The 21,097-nt window shown below is 41.9% G+C and overlaps 1 long non-coding RNA gene across 2 annotated transcripts in view; it reads right to left on the bottom strand.

Annotated features, from left to right (window-relative positions):
* Nucleotides 1-21,097, bottom strand: part of LOC109254922 (uncharacterized) — a 122,175-nt gene that overhangs the window by 91,257 nt on the left and 9,821 nt on the right. The window contains exons 2-3 of one of the 2 annotated variants that reach the window (XR_002075022.2): nt 15,846-15,917; nt 1,287-1,404 (exon numbers count right to left, since the gene is read on the bottom strand). This is a non-coding gene — a long non-coding RNA (uncharacterized LOC109254922). The remainder of the gene's footprint in view (nt 1-1,286; nt 1,405-15,845; nt 15,918-21,097) is intronic. The other variant, XR_002075023.2, reaches the window with a different exon arrangement.

Here is a 21,097-nt window from a genome sequence, read left to right as displayed (position 1 = left end):
TGCCCCTCCCCTGCTCATGCACACACACACACACACACACTCTCTCTCTCTCTAAAATAAATAAACATAAGAAAGAAAGAGGGAAAAAAGGAAAGACTTAGACAATCCTCTGAGAGGTAGCATCAGTAGAACTTTAGCCACAAATGGAGTGCAATGTATATCTGTCCGGTCATATTTTGGGGTTCCCCCATCTGATGGCTGAGCTGCCTGCATGTGTAAAAACGGATAACCTGCATGTCCCAGGCAGGCAGAAAGCCACGCCAAGCTCTCAGAGCACAAAATGAGTAAGTAAGAAGGAATTCACTGTCTCTGGGAGAAAAGGATCAACAACCTATGGGTATCCCAAAACCAACTTAACAGGAGTCTGGATTTGGAAAGGAAGGGATAATGTGAAGCGTCAACTTCCTCTCTTGTCAGGGAACCACAGAGATGTGAGAGAGAGCAGACTCTGGCAAGAACTCTCACCTTTTGCTGGCTCCTGCCCATTTTCCCTGGACCCCACCTCAGGCTGGGAGGTCTTTTGTGGTGCACCTCACTGCACAGGCATCTTCTTGAGGTTGGCAGGTGACCTAAAATCAATCTAACCTGTTCTGTGACCAATGTGCCCTAGCACAGGACTCTGAGAGTTAGGTAGCAGGCATCTAACAGCTCTACATGCACCCAGAAATTCTGTAGCTTGGGCTTCTTAGATTCCCATGAGCGACAGACCTATGATTGTTTCATGAGAAGATTTCTCTACAGCAGTGGACTCCCTGATGGCTTTTAATAGTCTGATTCATGCCTCATTAGATTTAGATTTTGATTTGAGGGTCTAAACAGTCCAATTTCTTGTCTTAATTATTTCTCCGTGTCCCCAAGTTGAAACTGGGCGAGTCGAGTCCCCCCCCCCCTTACAGGATTGGACCTCCCTGTTTTTAGTGTTTTAACCACTTCTATCTGCTGTGGACCCGATATTAACTACCCAGGACCCTTTCCAGGACCCCAGAATTTTCTGGGAATCTTAACACACCTCAGAACCTTTCTGGGGTCTCTAGAAACTTTCTGGAAACTTTAACAAACCCCATAAAGGGGTCCCAGAACCTTTCTGGGGACAATATATAGCTTTCTCTCTCTCTCTCTCTCTCTCTCTCTCTCTATATATATATATATATATATATATATAGTTATAGTTATAATTATAGTTACAGTCATAGTTACGCACATATACATGGATGTTTTAAATAAAGTTAGTTTGGATCAGAGAGCTGCACACAAGGGAGCGGAGCTCAAATCTGAGAGTGACTTACCCTTGGCCTCTAGCAATAATGGGGAACAGTGAGCTTGAGGGTTTTAGCAGGTTCGTCTCCTTGTCCCATAGTCTGTTAGCAGTCAGCATCAGATCTCCTTCTTCATCGCCAAAAACTGCTAAAAAGGAATAAAGAAGACACTTTAGTTGATGCAAACAAACTTTATTTAAGACTGCAGGAAGTGAGCAGTCTCCATTCTCAAGGCTCTAGAGAACACCAACAGGAGGCTAAAACAAGAAGCCTTTATAAGATAAAGGCACGAAAGAGACAATAGAGAATATCTGGTTGGCCAGGGCCACATACCCAACCGTGTTGGGGTGAGAAGATCCAGAAGTGGCCTGGAATTTGGGGACTGACTGGTTACACCATAGACTTACTGGCTAAACGTGGGGTCTCTACAGGGACTCAAAAATCATCTAAGTTTTCTTTCGGTTTGCTGACGCGCCACTTGGGGTGACAGCGGCCCCATCTCAGGCCTGGAAAATGATTTCCACACCTATTAGAAGATAAACTTGGGCATATGAAAATTTTAAGAGTTGATTGAAGCACGACCCACAGGGGCTAGATGTGTAGGGAAAAGGTGTACAGGGAGAAAGTGCAGAAGCAAAGAAAGAAAACTGTTTGGCTAGGGCTTAAAGCTTAGTTGTCTTTTAGTGATTGGTTGTCCTTAGTATTTCTCTGTTGTAGCCTAAAGCATTTACAGGCTTGGAGTGGGGTCTGCCCAGGGGCTACCGTGGTTAGAGCCCACTCAGTCTGAGGGCCTCCTGGTGCGTCTAGTCTGATGGGTGTAAGGGGCAGCAGCCACCTGGCGATAGCAGGTGCTCGGTCAAGAGCGGCTGTGTTTACCGTTGCTTTGCTAGCGACAGTGTCATCATCAATGGCAGCAGCGTCTTGATGGAAGATGACTAATTAAATGCTAAACTGAGTTTCAGATCTACCGGAAGCATGAAACAGGGTGAAAAGCGGGAGGAGGGTGGTTTCAAAAAGCTTCAGGCAGACCCAGCTCCTGGGCTGGCTCTGTCGTTACTTGTAGAGCCTGGGAAAGGGGCTTCATCTTTCAAACCTCTTATTTAACATGAGAGTAACAGGTGTATTTACTTTACAGGACTTTTGTGAGGCTTAAAGGAGACTTCAGGTGCAGTCCTAAGTATCATTTGTGGTTCGTAATTAAGTGCTCAAATAGTGTTAGCAATTATTAACATTATGGCATGTTATTATTCAGTCTCAATGAAGGACCATCCTCACAAGGGAACCCTAAATGTCAGATCCATTATAAGCGGGGGAAATAAGATTTAAAAGGGTCATCTGAAATCTCTTACAAAAGAACAAAAGCAATAAAATATGAATCGGTGGGCAGGAAAAGACACAAACACGCCCCGAAAGTACTGGCAGGTGAGAGGAAAGACTGAAGGACCAACGGCCGACACTCACTGAGGGCCAGGCACCGTTGTGAGCACTTCCCAGATATTCATGTAGAGGGCCCTAATAATCTTGTCAGGCAGGTACTATTTGTGTCCCAAGTTTACAGATAAGGACAGAGGGGCCAAACAAGTAACGCATCCCAAGTCACACAACCAGCCAGGAGCACAGCAAAGACATGACGCCAGAAAAATGCTCCGGAGTCTATGCATGTACTCATTTTGCTATTCAAAGTAGCTTCTCTTCCATACATGTTAAAAAGGTGTTCTCGAAAAGACCAGTGAGAAGCACTACTGGAAGGGGGACTTAGGAAAAAGGCAACGCTGAATCCTTGTATCAGTCACTGTCTTTGGGAAAGGTATGGACACGGAGTTAAGGGCAGGCCAAGAACCCAGTATACACGGCTTCAATAATTCCACCCTGGGGATGACAAAAGTGTGTCATCCTACCAGTAAAACATGAAGTAAATGTACGAAGTTAATTGGAGATGTAAATCAAGTGATAAGGGCCTGAAGGAGAAAAGGAAGTAAGATTGTATTTCCTCCACAGACGCCACTTTGGCCCAGGAATCCAAGTATGCCAGAGTCGGCACACACTCAAAGATGGTAACTGAACATGTCATTTTGGACAAAAAGCACACCCTGCCTCCATTCTGGGGCAACGATGGAGTGGAGTTTCCCAGTTGTTGACAGCAAGAAACACCCTGCCTCTCACCTGCTCCAACACACAACATCAAATCCTAAATATGTTCCAGTGTGAGGTCTTCATCCCTGCTATGCACAACTTGACCTTGACTATCTACTGAAACTAACAAAAACGACAACAATGCAAAAGGTGACCACTTTTCCTCTAAACTTTCTTATCAACATTTTACAGCTTCATGAAGTCTTCACCATGATAGATTCCTGGGGCATAATGATTTATTCACTAGCTATCATGGTAAGATCTCAACCACTCAAATTGTCACCTGCCAGACTTCAATACCTGACCTTGACTGCCCACCTGCTTGTACTCACCAACCTTAATCTCACATTTTCCCTTGAGCTCCTCTCTCCAGCTTATCTCTTAACTCAGGCAAATGAAAAGCGAAACCTTCCCTCAAGTGACTGTCCTGACAAGACCTCCAACCAGCCCAGACCATGCTGACCAGTTTGAGCTCAATCCCTTACTCACACCTGAGCCAATGGACCACGGCGTAACCTCCAGAAAGACTGACAACTATCTCTACCTCATTGCAATACTAAAACCTCCGCCCAGGGAGGAGCACAAGTCTCATTACATAACACGCAACGTGTGTGCAGGCAAGTTTCCCTAGGACATATGCACGACCCTATGTCTGCGTCTACAGATGATGACGAGGCTCCCCTACTAAATATCCCTCCTAACCCCAAACAAAGGAACCCATTCCCTCCCCAGAGAGCCAGGGCTTTGGAAGTCATTCCCCGTGATCTCCTTACTTGTTGCATATAAATTTTACTTGGTGTGACATCCACACCTGTTGTATCTGTGTCTTACCAAGGAGCAGACTCATGTTGGTTCCATTACAAAATCTACCTTTATCACGCTCCACGAGTTGAGCCCCAAGAGTAACAGTCAAGTTCAACTCCTGTATGTACTGTTTTGCGAGAAGAGCATTCTTCTACTAAAAATTCAGTGGGCAGACACAAGTATAAATTTGAATACAGAAGGTAGATTTGGCAATGTTTGTCAAAAAGACTTAAATTTTTGCTTACAATTTGATCCAGAATCCCTAGCTCTCATAACAATTGTAAGGATATATACATTTTGTGCAATGACGTTTATCATATGAGTGTTCATGAAGAAAAAAATCATGACATCAAAAATTAAATATCCAATGACAAGAGACAGTTAAGTAATCTATAATATATCCACAAAATGTAATAAAACGCCCTCATTAATAAGATGTTGCAGAGGAATGTTTAAGAGCAATGTCATGGAGGGGTGCCTAGGTGGCTCCGTCGGTTAAGCGTCCGACTTTGGCTCAGGTCATGATCTTGCAGTCTCTGGGTTCAAGCCCCAGGTTGGGCTCTGTGCTGACAGCTCAGAGCCTGGAGCCTGCTTCGGATTCTGTGTCTCCCTCTCTCTTGCTGCCCCTCCCCCACTTGCACTCTGTCTCCCTCCTTCTCAAAAATACAGAAACATTGGGGCGCCTGGGTGGCTCGGTCGGTTAAGCGTCCGACTTCGGCTCAGGTCATGATCTCACGGTCCATGGGTTCAAGCCCCGCGTCGGGCTCTGTGCTGACAGCTCAGAGCCTGGAGCCTGTTTCAGATTCTGTGTCTCCCTCTCTCTGTGACCCTCCCCTGTTCATGCTCTGTCTCTCTCTGTCTCAAAAATAAATAAACGTTAAAAAAATTAAAAAAAAATACAGAAACATTAAAAAAAATTTTAAAGGAACAACCTCATGGAAATGGTTCTTAATGTGTTGCATTTATCACATACAAGTGCACAGAAAAAGGACAAAGAAGATATTGTAAAACCTAAGAGGTAACAGATTTTCATTTTTACACCTTTATTTATTTTCATTTTTTACATTTGTGTCAGTGAACTTTTGCAATAACAGAAAAAATTTCTTTCCTTTTCCTTTTTTTTTAATGTAAAAATTTGTTTCCAGTCCTAGGAGTCCCAGAAGGACGAGGTCAGTGTCCCCGGGGCCTAATGCTGACAAGCAGAGACAGGACGGAACAGGGGATGTGTTGAAGACCACGGCCCACCTTACAGCGTTTCCTTCCCCACGTTTTGTTTGCCATTTTGCTGTTGTGAAACGCAGCATGTCATGTTCCCCAGCCAGATGTATATCACATTCTAGAACTCTCGTAAAGCCCTGGGCCCTGCACACCTTCTTACCTGTGAGCTGTGATGGATCCTATAATGAAAAAAACCCACAAGGACATCCTTGGCTTTTCTTTCCTTAAACCTCTGAGCCTAGGGAAGCACTGCCCAATGGACTCTGAACATTAACGGAGATGTTCCGTATTTGCGCCGTACCTATGCTCACCACCAGACTGCTCTGTCCCTGCAGGTCTGAAATGTGGCTAGTGAGACCGAGAAACTGAGTGTCCCCGTCACTTGCGTTTTATTAATGAAATGTGCGTAGCCATGTGCGGCTGGAGGCTGCTGTGGCCGACGGTGCAACACTCACGTGGTCAGGAAGAGCTGGCGGACGTTTCCCGTTCTGGATTCCACTTTGGACCTTTCCAGCTCTTCCAGGTTAAAGTCCCTACACAACATTTACCTGCTCGCTTATTCATTCGCCTCTATGAATTTTACCAAGCATGCATCGTATGCCAGTCTTGGTACTGAGATCTATCAACCCGGGAGCCAACAAGACGGCCGTGGCCCCTGTTCTCACAGGACATACAGTTCAGCAGAAGTTTTATTTTCTCGCTCCAAACTGCATGTCCTATGATTTGTGTCACAAAAGGCCACCAAGACTGAAAAGATGGGCTCTGGTACATCAGGTCACTCGCTGTGTGCTGTGCTGAAATTATGTGTTTAGAAGTGTATTCAATTGTATCAGCTCTCATCCACGGTCCCTTTTTCTCTACTGGGTGCTTGAATCTTCCAAGATCCATTCATTACAGTGAAGGGTAAGTGTTCTCCTATCTGAATTTCTCTTTCTGAGACGACAGGGATTGCTTGATTCTTCAGAGCGCAAGGCCTTGCTCATCTGAGAAAAAGGGGACTGGACATAAAGGGCAAAGACACTTCTCTCTGCCGTTGGGAAATAAAAGAACTTTCCTACTAGCTAAAAGGCACAGAAGAAAACTCCATATATCTTCAAATTCAGTTTCTTTTGGGCCTTCATTATGTCTAGATCGTTGTACTAGGTATTTGGGGTGACCAAAGATCCGAAAGACTTGGTCCCGACCTTCCAAAGAACCCCATTTGTGTAGAATCCAGGGGAAGTCGCCATGTGCGTCTGCTTTCCTAGAAAATGTAATTCCAGCAGTCCTCTTACAGCATTTCAAAGGAAGTGAAAGGGAACAAAACTCGGGGGCAGGGCAATTTTGTGTTCATCTTTCCATTTAAGACAAATATAAAGGAAGGACCTGACATGTCTCTAAAACTATGCCCAGCCCCACAGCAAAGATGGTAAAACTACAGTCATTTAAAGGAGATTAGGAAATTAAAACTTACTTAGGTTTACATGTAGTTTGTGTGTCTTATGGATATAAAAGTATTAAATAAAAACTGTAACTAGTACTCAGGGTTCTCTAGAGAAAAAGAACCAATAGAATATATATATTCTCTCCCTCTCTCTCTCTCTCTGTGTGTGTGTGTGTGTGTGTGTATAAAGAGAATATGTATATATAAAGAGAATATATATATATATATACACACACACACAGAGAATATACATATACAAAGAGAATACACACACACACACACACACACACACACACACACAAATAGATTTGTCTTAAGGTATTGGTTCATGTAATTGTGGAGACTGAGAAGTTCCCTGATCCTCAACCTGCAAGGTAGAGATCCAGGAGAGCTGGGGTATAGGTCCAGTCTAAGTGCAAAGACCTGAGAACCAGCTCTGAGGACAAGAGAAGACCCATGTCCTAGCTCAACAGTCAAGCAGAGAGCAGATTCAACCTTCTTCGGCCTTTTTATCGCTTTTAGGCCCCAAACCAATTGGGTGGCGCCCATCTATGCTGGGGACACTCTACCTCCTCAAATGCTAATCTCTTCCCAGAACACCCTTACACACAGAGAAACAGTATTTAATCAACTGTCTGGAGACCTTAATGCCTAGTCAAGTTGACCTACAAAATTAACCTCCACAGACTCTTCCCAAGAGGGAGGCCCCCCTATATGGCCTTTACGAGTCCTCGAAATGTGACCCGTGTGGCTGAGGATTCTGCATTCCATTTGTACAGAAAGGGCATGGTAGTGCCAGAGAGTCTGGGTTCAAATCCTGCGATTCCCACTGTTGGCAAATTTTTGAGCCCTCCATCAGCTTCGTTTTCCTCATCCATAAAATGGAGACAAAACCTACGTCATGTGGATGATGCAAACATTGAAGATAATGTCTGAGCAGGGACTCCCACGGTGCCTACTTGTAACCGGCACCTAACACATTCTGGATGGATCTGGGGATAGTTTTTGAGGGAGTAGTTATTGCTAAATTAAAGTCAACAAAGCTTCATAATGTAGCATCAGAAAGTAGTTCTTCTCCAACACAGGGCAATGATGATGCTGTCACACGGTGTGAAGAACAAGGTAGATGGCACATGGCTTTCTCAATGCTTGTTGGCTGGGACCAAAAGAGCATCAAGCAGTGAATCTTTCTCTGGAGAGAAGACGGCCTGCAATGAATGCAATCTTAAATAATCCTAGTTACAAGCCGCTTGGTCTTTTCTGTATCTTTAGTGGTGTCTCAAACTGTCTCCTACACCCGGGGAAGAGGGACCTCCAGAACCATCAAGGCCCAGCCTGAGGCATCAATGTCGGCTGTGGGGTCGGCACCACCATCTCCATTTACACGTCCCAGGAGATAAGCCGAGAGAGTGCAGGCAGCCTGGCGTCCTGCCATTGTTTCTCGGAAGTGAGGCTGGGAAAGCAGGTGCTTCCTGCTGGGCGGTGCCACCAGGGAATGTTCTCTCTAACCTGGACTGCCACTTGCCCCTGTTGTTAGCAGCGACTCGCGAGGACACTCTTCCTAACCACATTTCCCTTGTCATCACGTCTGTTCATTTACCAAGAAATGATGCGATGTCGCCATTCCGGGCTGTCCCTGTGAAGTGTATTAGCACTGGAGGTCACTGTTGTCCCAAGCAAACCCAACACTGCTGTGCCTCTTCCTCGTGATTTTCAGAATGGCCCGGGGCCTCAGGCAAGGGTTCATCAGGTCCTCAGGCAGAACCACATGACACTCCTCAGGCAGCCTGCACTGGTGTTGCTATTTTCAGATTCCAAATCTAGTCCATCCCAGGAGCAAGAGTCCAGGGAAAAGGCCAGGAAACCTCGGAGGCACGGAACGTACATAGATTTACCCTCCACTCAGATTACTAGAAAGGTCTATTTGTGAGCAAGAAATTCTGTGCTTGCTGTGTATTTCCTGAAAACAACACCAATAACTTAATACCCTAAAGATACACCTGAATCAGAATGAATGACATCATCATCCTGTGAAAAGAGTTCCAGAAGCATTTCTTCAATAAATGAGGTGCAAATATTAACTATCGCCTCTTATCCTGGCTACTCCATTACCAAATAACAAGTAATCCAGGCTATTAAAGCTCTCAGGCTGACCTTCTAAACTGCTCTCGGACATAAGCAAACACAGCAGGAAGTGCATTTTAGGGCAATTACAGGCACAACTCAAGTATTTACTGGACACAGCATTGTAAGAGAACAATCTTTTTGGCATTTCCGAGGGAACCGTTCAATCCTGCCACAGTGGTGGCCCATCAGTGGTGGGAAGAGACCATTTGCCCCTAAGGGTGGAAAATAATTTTGCAGTGCAAGTTACGGAGGGATGGCATTTCTTCCTCTACTACATCCAAAGCTGAATGAGTGTGCTACAGCATTTTCCCCCATGATTTCCTCGTGACAATGTTGTGGTTACGTTAGCAGGGGGTGGAAAACTGATAAGTGTAATTGCTGAATCACAGGATGTATAGGATGTAAATATTTGGAAGGCAATTAAAAACCATTTGCCTCCCTAGCTTCTTAAAATAAAAGGCACGACTGAACAGCAAATGAGTGGAGATTTTTTAAAAAGTAGACGAGATTGTAAGACAAGAATATGAAATGATTTATTGAACGTTCATTTTGAGGTTCGGTCTAATGTGAATGGAGGAGGAAAAGAGAAAGATGCTGTGGATCAGGAGAAATGTGTCCTCAAATAACTAAAACTAACTTGCAGGAGACTCCCCCCAGGTCATAAACGATCACAGCGTGTGGGGCTGTCAATTACCTTCTCAAGTGGGGGCATTGTTTTGCGGGGGCAGGGGCGTGTCTAACTGCTAAGTTGCCCTTGTAACAAGCTATAGGGTTTGCCTCATTCATACTGTAGGACGGCAGTTAAAATAACCAGGTCAATACACCAGCATCCAGTAATGACAGTTCTTCTCAACAAATAGCTTTTCTTTTCTACTCTTATCTGATTCACACGTAAAGATGTCCAATGTCTCATTCTATATTCGAAGTAACATTTTGATATTTGACTGCATCCGTTGAATTTCTAACATTCTAATCTTTACTGCCAGCAGAGATGGTGTAAAGATTACATTATACATACGCAGACCATGTTGGGTTTGCATAAGGCAGGAAAGAGGAGGATTAAACAGTACTCAGGTACTCCTAGAGCAAGTTTAAAATTCGCACACTACAGTTTAGATGCGCAAAAAGAGTAATTTATTATGTTCTACGATGGGCCTCATTTTGCCTTCGATCCTCTATTTCTCTGATTAAAAATAAAACACATTTTATTTATGATCAAAAACCCTAAGATTTGATGATGAAATCTGATGATGAATGGTAACTTTGTCTCTTGTTAGGTTATAAAGACTCTTGGGTTAATTCAGTCTCTTAAATCCTTAACCTATCTAAGGACCTGCAATCTCGTGAGGACACGGAAAGGGAACTTGGATCCACGTGTCACGCTCTGCTAGCCCTGCCGACTCTGCCCGAGGAATAACCGATGGGTCTTGGCATCCACGGGTCTCTCCTTTCCCCACACACTTGCTGGCGTGTCTATGCATCATGGTGCTGAGGTCTGGAGTGTCAAGGTAGACAGCGTGACTGCGCCCAGGGAGCTCAACAGACTCCGTGTGCTAGTTAGGCTCCACACTTAGAGTCTTTCTGGCTGTGTAGATTCTCTGACAGTTGGTGGCCTTTTCTTGGGGATCTCTGACTTTGCACAGGTTTTCTCACCCTGAGCCGTGGTGACTTTTTGGCAGTTAAGCATAATTTCATTTAGTTCTGCTTCCTTTCAATTCTCAGCCACCTTCTTCCTTCACACAGTCATTCTGGGACATGGGGGCCTTTTCCATGTCACGTAGGGGCTGCAGGTCGGGTGCTCGCTGCCCCAAGTCTACACATCTAGACCCTACCTCTGCCTGTACCGACCCAACACGCTGATGTCATGTTGCATGATGCAAAGGGAAGCAGAGCAGAAACTTGGTTCCCCTCACTTGATCTGGAATCCCAATGAGAGTTTCTATCCTGCTGCCTTTCCTTTTTCCCAACTCTCCCCCCAAGGGCCCCTGGGCTCATCCTCACTCACCTAGGTCGCTTGGTTTTTACAGCCTCTCATTTCCTAATCTCAGAGGTGGAAGAGCTTTCTACTCCCATCTCTACCTGAAAAGAAATGTGCTTTAACATATACTTTTTTCATAGAATTGGAGAACAAAGTTCTCTGCCTTGATTTCAAGTTCCATTCTTGATACAAGAAGGAAGTTTTAGGATTTAAGAATCTGTTTTTTCCCCTCACAAAATCTTGACTTCGTAGATACTGTTTTGCTCTGAACCAAAACGAAAACAAAACAAACAAAAAACCTTGAATTTGAAACTCGAAATTGAGCATGACTTCATTCTCTATTGTACCCATTGAAACAATACAAGCAATCGATTCTTGCTTTGAGAGTTATAAGGCAACAAAATTTGGGGAAAATATTTTAAAAAGCAGCTTAATGTCTTTAAAAAATATCATTTCAGTTACATTTCTTGTTCAAAAACTCTCAGGGGCACCTGGATGGCTCAGTCAGTTGAGTGTCTGACTTTTGGTTTTGGCTCAGGTCGTGATCTCATGGTTCATGAGATCAACACCCCAAATTGGGATCTACGCTGACAGTGTGGAGGCTGCTTGGGCCCCCCTCTCTCTCTCTCTCCCTCCCTCTCTCTCTCTCTCTCTCTCCCCCTCCCTCCCACCTCAAAATAAATAAAGATTTTTAAAAAACCCACACAAATTCTCAGTAACTACCAATGCTTTTTGAACCCACACAAAGGTACAGGGCACTAAAAGCATTTACAAAACCCTTCCAGGCTTCCCTCTCATGTCTGTGTGAGACAGGAAGAGACTTAATGATTCTAAGGTAAAAGACTCACAATAATGAAGAGAAATTGCCCAATCTAGTAGAGTCCCATGTAATGTCAGAATCAGGTTCTGAAATTAGCACTTGAGGTAAATTCTACATTTATAAAAGTTATCTTTGAACATTCCTTAAGTTACCCACAAATACATTACACTCTGTACAAATGTCAAAAAATACTATCTTTGGGTTAGCCCAATAACCGGTCTTACTCCAGAAATAAGGTATGTTGTATGAAAAAGATCTTTAAACTGTGTAATCCTAGTCAGTGATGGTCACGTCACGGGTCAAGAAAACTGTTACTTCTCCGCCCTTTTCCACAGGATGCAGAGTTTAAGCTGCCTCAGTTAAATGGGATTATGATGTGACTCCACTGTTTGAAAGGCCAGGTCCTGATAAATGCTGCTATTTGACAATGATCGGGGGTGTGAATATGCCATCAGTGATCAGGTGTGAGATGAGAACAGATAACAGTATTTGCTTATCTCTGTGCTAGCCACGCACGCCATCACATTAATCCCCCCAACAACCCCAGGAGATAAGGTATTATTATCTCGATTTGAAGAAAACCGAGAGGTAATATTCAGAGAGATGCGTATCTTCTTTGGCATTAAGTGATCAGCCTAGACAAGAGGCAAAATATGTTATCTTTAAAGTACAGTAATCTTAGAACTGTATATATTCTGACCTAAAAAAAAAAAAAATCAGAAAATGGGGCAATTACCCTAAATAGCATAATATGAATATTTACATGAAAACCGTTGCAAAAATATTTTCGCTAGAAGAGAAATATATGTATTATTCTCTTGCTTAGAATTCTAATATAAAATAATTCATGAAATTCCTGAGAGCATTCAGAACTGAATAGGTATATTTTCTACTTGATGGATTTCTATTGTTTCCACATGTATACACCAATTAAAACAATTTCAGACTTAATTTGATATAACATAACATTTCAGTTTTGCAGAGCATGTTTTTAACATTAGACTTTGTCCCTCTGTGCATGCTAATCTTCAAAAACACTTTCTAAATCAGTCCTTGCCTGATAAATATGTCCATTTGCTTTAGTTTTTTGACTCATGTTCCATAATAATTCTGATTTTTTTTTTTTTCTGAGCCATAAATTGGAGGCACGGGAAGAGTGAACCCACTGGGTTTTCTTTCCTCTTTGTAAGTTTACATGAAGGTGAGGAGACATGTCTCTCATTAAGTAGATAGTAACTCCTTAAAGTTTTTGGAACCAGATGGACGAAATGATAACCTCCCTGTTGATTAGAATGTCTGATTCCTTCTAAGAGACCCTAAAGGAAGCCAATTAGCATCAGCAGATGTGTGTGCCGTGGGGAAGAGGAAGGAAAAGAAGGCAGTAGTAGCTTTTCGGGAGACGTGGCTGGAAAAAAGATAAGACCGCTGGTGAAGGGGGACGCAGGGGCTAGGCTCTGTTTAGAAAGTCAAAAGACACAGCGCAGCACTGGGGTGGTGGAGGGGGGAATGCAGAAGGGCAGTCCCAGATTTGAGGGATTGCTGCTGGGTATGGAAATAATGGGGATACTACACACCCAGGTGTCTGTCAGGACTTTATGCCTAAGAGGTATGAGAAACCAGGAAAGCCCTCTGCTATCATGATGTCTTTCATTCTGAGACTGTACTGTGGAATCAAACATTGTAAGGATGTTAGGTCAAAATATGGCTACAAAATTTTTCAGGGCTCAGCCCAGCTCCCCCAAAATTCTGAGCACGGCCCAGGCCAGCGCGGCTCAATACAAGGATAATGAGAGCCATGGGGGCAATTTAAGATTTTATAGTAACTACAAAAGAAGAAAAAAGAAACAGGAGAGATTAATTTTAGTATTATACTTTAACCCAATGCCTAAAATATATTATCACTTCAACAAATAACTAATATTTTAAAGTATGAATGAGCTACTTTACATTCTTTTCCTGGTACTAAGTGTTTGAAATCCTGGTATGCAAATTAAACTTACAGGCTACAGCACGTATTCCACGGGAGCTAAATTTTTACTGGGAACGTATGATCTGTACTTAGATTTCATAAAATTTACAGTCGAAAGAACAGATTCACATACCTAATTTCCAAACATCCTTAAATGTTTTCCAATAACTGAGGCAAGTAGCAAAAAATCATTTCTGTTAATATTCACATCCACATTGACAAGACTGATTCATCGTTCCTTAGAATAACCGCTCTGTCTTTGAAGCAAAAGTAGATCAGTTTCTAACTACATCTACCACATTAAGTAAAGTTGTTAACTCTTGTGTCAGCTCAATATTATCAACATCAAATTCAAAGAATTTCATAGGTTGAAAAGCAATTCTAAAACTTTATCAATATCAAGAGTGTTCCTCAAATTTTTCTCCTACTTCTTGCAGACAATTTACATAATGTTGGCAATTATAACGAAAACTCTCCTGTATACTGATCCAGATTAAACCGGTGTAAAGTAATTATTATTGATTTATACTATGAACAGGTTCAGTTTTGACATAAATTCTTGTACCTGCCTAGCTAGGTTGCAAACACTTCCTTTTCTTAGAACTTTAAATTTTGCCTATTTTTCTGCAGTGTGATATAAGTGAGAAAACATAAGTTCCACTGCTGTTTTTCATCTTTATTTCTTTTTGTTTCAAAATATCTTTATATGGAGGTAACAATACGAGAAATCTTTGTAAAATTCCCCCATGACTCACGTAATGAGCAGTAGCAAAGAACACAAGATTTAATGAATCCATCGTCTTTGCTTTCAATAGTTCCATAAAATAGTTCATGATCTTCGAATATAAGTATATCGATGGTCTTTAAGTTTAAATTTGAGTGACTTCAACAATTGCATTCATGACACTTTTAAGACCCTCAGAACACAGAGTGCAAACATCTCCAATGTGCACCTTACAGTCGAATGAAGCTATAAGGAAAACATCAGTCTCCTGCTTTAAAAATTCCAATGTATTTAAATTTTTGACCTAATGTAACTAGAATCTATTAAGACAGAAATTGATTTTTTGAAACCTATTTAAAATTCTTCTTGACAGAAGTAAGAATCCAAACTATGTACAACACAGCTTAATTTTCTAGGCCATGAGTTGCTAATAGTTTGTGTGTGTGTGTGTGTGTGTGTGTGTGTGAACTTGGAAGGCCTTTTGAAACAAACTGTAACTAAGGTATTGTGAGTAATATCTCATATTGCATGACTCATCTAAACCTAAAGAAAATATTTCCATGTCTCAGATTTTCAACCAATTGATCTTTAATATTTTTAAGAATTTGTGTTTTATTGGTAATTGTTTGACGGTTTCATTGAAGATCTTTTTTATAAAATATATTTTTTAACCTTTTTCTTATAACTATCTAACAAAATTGCCGTAACAGAAATAATGACTTTTACCATCTAAACATGATTTTTTGTGTGCAAGTATCCATTTTATAACTTGTCAAGGTTACAAGCTCAGCTCCTATTAAAAATCATTTAAAATGTGTTTTTTAGACATTTAATTATCAGACTTACTATACATTTGCTAAAAACATCTCCGAACATTGGTTTTTTGGATTTGCCCAACAAAATGTAATTGCCTCGTATTGCTACATCTGCACATATATTCAAGTTTGTTTGTTTACCGTTCCCATCAAAATGCTAGTTCTTCCTTTCCAACGGACTTTGCATCAGATATATGCCTTTATTTTAAATTTGAAAAGCGCTAAAAATAAATTAAGTGCAGTTTGATTAAAATATTTTAATCTAATTACCAGTTACAATTTACATAGGTATTACTGTAACTCGCACTGCCTAAAAAGCTCACATAAATACATTCCGAAAATCATCGCAACTGAGTCAATCGACACTGATTCAACGGACGGCCCATGTGTTCGTAGCACCAGGAAAGATGTGCTATCAACACCCCCATTAGGATGCAGCCGTATCTTATGCAGTCCCATGGTTAATGTGCAATGAGTCTTACCAAAACTACAAAGCTGTGTTTAACAGAAAAATACTTTATATTGTTTCAGTGTTGAAGTTGAAATGAATTAAAATCAAATCAAATTCTTAGTCTTACCGGTTTCTCAGTCACATTTTCAAGTGCTCGCTAGCTGCTGACAGCTGATGGCTCTCAGTAAGTAGCACGGCCCTGGAAAAGAGAAAGTGCACATTTTTTTATTTGTTTGTATGGTGGAGAAGGGCGTGATTCTCAATTCTCTCCCCACCTACTATTGACTGCCCCCCTCAGTGTGGAGTTGATGGGACAGGCTTCCAGAACAGTTCGTTAGACCACGTCTGCTAATCTTTGACCGCTCACTGCCAAGAGTCCCCATGGTTGGTGTGGCTCTCTCTCTTGGACTTTGCCCCTACACTTTCTGCTCTTCTCCTGCTTCCACAGGGAAAGTGACCCAGAATCCAGCCCCTTAATGCAGACCTGCCATCCTGAGCTCTCAGCTAGCCCAGGAAGAATAATTTAGACTTATAGACAAACTCATTTATTCCATTTTGCAAACCACTTGGCAGTAACAAGAGGGCCCTAAAAGAAGGCAGAAGGTCCACTTGGTGCTTGAGTTCAGATCATCTGTGAATGTCCAGTCTTCTAGCAAGTTCCAAATGGGGGCAGTTAGTAGGAGTCAACCCTAACAAAGGGGCGGGAATTAGTTTATCATCTGTTTGCCTCTTGTGAGTATCTCCTTCTCAGGAACTTCATGGAGTCAGAGTGATTAGACTCAGTAAATCCTAGATTTCCTAGCTAAATATCAGTTGATTGTAGCCCAACACCATGCATATTTCTAATAACTGCCATTTTACTTTAGCCTTGAGTTGTACTGTCATCTTTGTGATAATGACCCTGGAGAAAAAAGATGGAGTCCCTTTATTAACTTATATATACATGATACTTGGCACAGGATTATGTCTTTATTAAGACAATGATTTTTACTAATTGTAGTGACAAATTGGCAAATTGTGAGGTTTATAGAAAGAACTGATGAAGATGTTAATTAATAATATTCCATGGCTTGTCTTAAGCCAGAGTCAGAAAGGTCCCGTGAAGGGTCACATTTGATCTATAATCATCTCATACTGATGACTGAGGTTGTATGTTTTCTCATTCCACAATCACCCCAAGGCCTATTGTTTAACCCTCTTGCTCCCGAAAATAATTAAGACGCCCTGAGCCACCACTGCCACCTAGTGGTAATTAAAAAATGGGTTGATCCAGAAGCGATTCCCTCCTGTAACCTTTTCTTGTATTAATTCTGTCTTTCCATATCTGACTTCAGTGAATGTCCTCCATGCTAATTTTTATTACATACGCTGAATGGAATCTGATGTGGTGGCTGGGAGTCCACTTCTAGAGCTAGACTTTCAAGGTTCACCTCCTCACCCTCCCCAGCTCTGTGGCCTTGGGCAAGTTGCCTGTGTTTTTGTCTCTCAATACCCACATTTGTAAAATGGAGTAATATTAACACCTATCTCTTGAAGTTGTTTTGAAGAATTAATTATACAGTTTATGTAAAGTGCTAAAATTAGGAGCTGGCCTAGAGGAAATGCTCTAAAATGCCAATAAATAGCAGATGCTATATACACATATCTTTTTTCGTCCCTTTGTACTTCCCCTTTTTCTTCTCGCTTTGGCTCTTTTTCCATTTCTCTCAAATCAACCTAAATCACATCTGACATGCCTCTATAATAAATAATTAGAGATATTGCCGTGTAAGAACGTACTTTGACATGAAGTTGGGTGTAACTAACACTTACAAACCTCTTGGCAATACTGTGAAGACCCATTCAGAGTCTCTGGTAAAATCTTCATTGGCTTCCTGTTCTACTCTGTTCAAGCTACTGTAACAAACCACCACTAACTGGTGGTGTAGAAACAACAGAAGTTTATTTCTCACAGTCCCAGACCAAGGAGCTGGGACATCCGGTGTCAGGGGAGAGCCCCACGTCCTGGTTCACGCACTGCTCTCCTCCTGCAATACGCTCACTGGTTACAGGGATGAAAGAGCTCTGTGGGGTCTTTATAGGGGCACCAATACCACTCGTGGGGGCCCCACTCTCATGACCTCATCATCCCCCCCCCAAGGCTCCACTTCTGTGTAAAATCACGGTGGGGGTTAGGATTTCAACATACGAATTTGGTGGGGGGATATAGACATTCAACCCATAACACTTTTTAAACTTCCTCTTTTTAAAAATCATCACCTATCAAGAAAAAATTTTCAAGTATATTTTTAAGTTTATTTATTTTTGAGAGAGAGAGAGGGAGAGAGAGAGGATGGGCAGAGAGATAGAAAGAGAGAGAATCCCAAGCAGGCTCCGCACTGTCTGCACAGAGCCCGATGTGGGGCTCGATCTGATGAATCGCGAGATCATGACCCAAGCTGAAACCCAGAATTGGACGCTAATCAACTGAGACACTCGGGCACCCCAAAAATTTTAAATATTTTATTAGAATTTGTCGGGTGTTTTTTTTTTTTTTTTTTTTTTACTTTATTTAACATTTATTTATTTTGAGAGAGAGAGAGAGATAGAGTATGAGCAGGGGAGGGGCAGAGAGAACGGGAGACACAGAATCTGAAGCAGGCTCCAGGCTCCCAGCAGTCAGCACAGAGCCCGACCCGGGGCTCAAACTCATGAGCCGTGAGATCATGACCTGAGCCGAAGTTGGACGCACAACTGACCGAGCCACCCAGGCGCCCCTGTTGCTTTTTCTTTTTAATCAAATCAATGATTTAAAATTATTTGAAGTATGTGAAACATTAAACGAACACTTTCTTGCTCTACAACTTTCAATCCAGAGAGGAAGCAAAAATTCTCCTTGGCTCCATCCACCCCAATTCTACAAGTGGCCCTAGACACAAAGATTATCCCTTTCATGTATTTCCTTTAGGTCTTTCCCAAGCATTTCTTAAATGTTTGTTTATTTTGAGAGAGAAAGACAGCGAGTGGGAGAGGGGCAAAGAGAGAAGGACAGAGAATCCCAAGCAGGCACCGCACTGTCCGGGCAGGGCCGGACATGGGGCTCTAACCCACAAACCACGTGAGATCATGACCTGAGCCCAAATCAAGAGTCAGACAGTTAACCGACTGAGCCACCAAGGTGCCCCCCACCAAGCATTTTTTCATCACCTCCCTCGAATATTTGGAAAATTCCTAACTGACTCTGGACACTTCCAAGCTGGTCATCCCCACACGTCGTACACAATTCGCTAACCCTGGGCTAGGGGGCTTACGAATGTCCCCAGGGGATGGATGGCAGGGAGCTGTTGTCTAAGCCAGCAGATGTGCTGCCCAAGGCCCCTCCTACCTTACTCCGTGGTCCTATCAAGAGGCTTCCTCCTCTCCAATGTAAACTCTAGTCTTCTAGCTCTTTTCTCTCTGGACCCGTTTTCCTAGTCTTGTGAGCAGAAACATGGTCTCTTGACATTTGGGAGCAGAAAGCAAAAATCTTCCCATCTTAGACTTAAGTCAGCAGTTTCTTTAAATTTCTGCATCCCTGTGGACTGAGAGTGCCCTTAAGGTTCAAGTGAGAGAAAGACAAATAGAGAGAAATGTGTTGACATGTTTATCTGCCACATCTAGATTTATGCACATAAATATATATATATGGTTTTGTCTTACCAGTTTTTCACACAAATATCACCACTGTGTAGATATTATTTTTTAGACTTTTTAACTTAACAACCTTCTTGACATAAATTTGAAAATATTTATGGAGCATTATTACATAGAATAAGGAGTTCATGAATTAGGAAGTAAGTACTCTAGTGGTTAAGAATGTCTTTTTTTTTTTTTTTTTTTACTATTTTTTAGTTCTAATGTGGTAAATTTAGCAATTTCCTTCAACTTTGCTATCTCTAAACTTGTGCACTAACTTGCAAACTATTAACTTACAAATGAACCTTATCAAAATAATCTACTAATAAAGAGCTGACCTGTATTTATGGAATTTTTTTAAACCTAGCTATTTTTACTTATTCCCTCAAAAAAACGAATTGCCTTTAAAACCTCTCTCGTGGAAAGGCACTTGCTGGGATGAGCATTGGGTGTCATATGTAAGTGATGAGTCACTGAATTCTACTCCTGAAGCCAACACTGCGCTGTATACTAGCTAACTAAAATTTCAACAAAACAAACAAACAAAAACAACAACAACAACTTCTCTTGTGGTATGGTTCCAAAATAACCCAAAAAATTCCCTTAAAATACACAATCATATTTTAAATATTTTGTGAGTGCCTTAAACTATAATTTGATCTTTCTACACAAAAATTTATATAAGGTGTTTTGTCATTGTCCCCCGTGGTAAATTGTATCTAAGGAGTTTTCCCATGCAGAGTTACTTGAAATCAAATGACTGCTTTGTCTAAATGAAAGTGGAATTAAGAGTGAAGCTGTATTACAGTTTACGAACCAATTAGAATATATATTTAATTCCTACTTCCTGCGCTCAGTGGCATGTATGTACAGAGCAAGCAGCTGAAGAAAACTCATTATTATAGACAAATACTAAGAGGCAAATTATGTTAAGTTTTAAATAACCTAGAAAGCTCACTACACTACTGTGTTTATTTTGGCATATAAAAGCCCACTACGTATAAAGCCCACTACAGTACTGTGTTTATCATGGACCCATTTTTCTTTTGCCTGAAATAATTCCCACTTTTTTATTCACAATGTATAGAACAAGTATTGATAGCTTTCCAACACTTCGGAACTTTCCTTTAAAATCAGTATTTGTAAATGACATATAACTGCCTACTGCAAGTGTAAACATTTGTCAAACCAAAAATTCAGAAAATTTGGCTTTAGAAAATTTAATTCGGGGTGCCTGGGTGGCTCAGTAGGTTAGGCGTCCGACTTCAGCTCAGGTCATGATCTTGTGGTTTCTGAGTTCGAGCCCCATGTTGGGCTCTGTAGTGACAGCTTGGAGCCTGGAGCCTGCTTCAGATTCTGTGTCTCCCTCTCGCTCTCTGCCCCTCCCCCACTCGTGCTGTCTCTCTCTCTCTCTCTCTCTCTAAAATAAACAAACATTAAAAAAATTTAATTCAACTGTACTTTTAAATATTTTTTAAAGAAAAGGGAAGTATGAATCAAGTGACTGACCCTTTAAATTGTATGAGGTTTTGGGGTGTGTGGGTGGCTCAGTCAGTTAAGCGTCAGACTTCAGCTCAGGTCATGATCTCGCGGTCCGTGAGTTTGAGCCCCGTGTCGGGCTCTGGGCTGACAGCTCAGAGCCTGGAGCCTGTTTCAGATTCTGTGTCTCCCTCTCTCTCTGACCCTCCCCCGTTCATGCTCTGTCTCTCCCTGTCTCAAAAATAA

The sequence above is a fragment of the Panthera pardus genome, unplaced genomic scaffold (assembly GCF_024362965.1).
Source record: "Panthera pardus isolate Hobbes unplaced genomic scaffold, ASM2436296v1 HiC_scaffold_22, whole genome shotgun sequence".
In the NCBI taxonomy this organism is placed as follows: Eukaryota; Metazoa; Chordata; class Mammalia; order Carnivora; family Felidae; genus Panthera; species Panthera pardus.
Note: the sequence above shows the minus strand (reverse complement) of the source record. Positions and strands in the feature narration are given on the sequence as shown.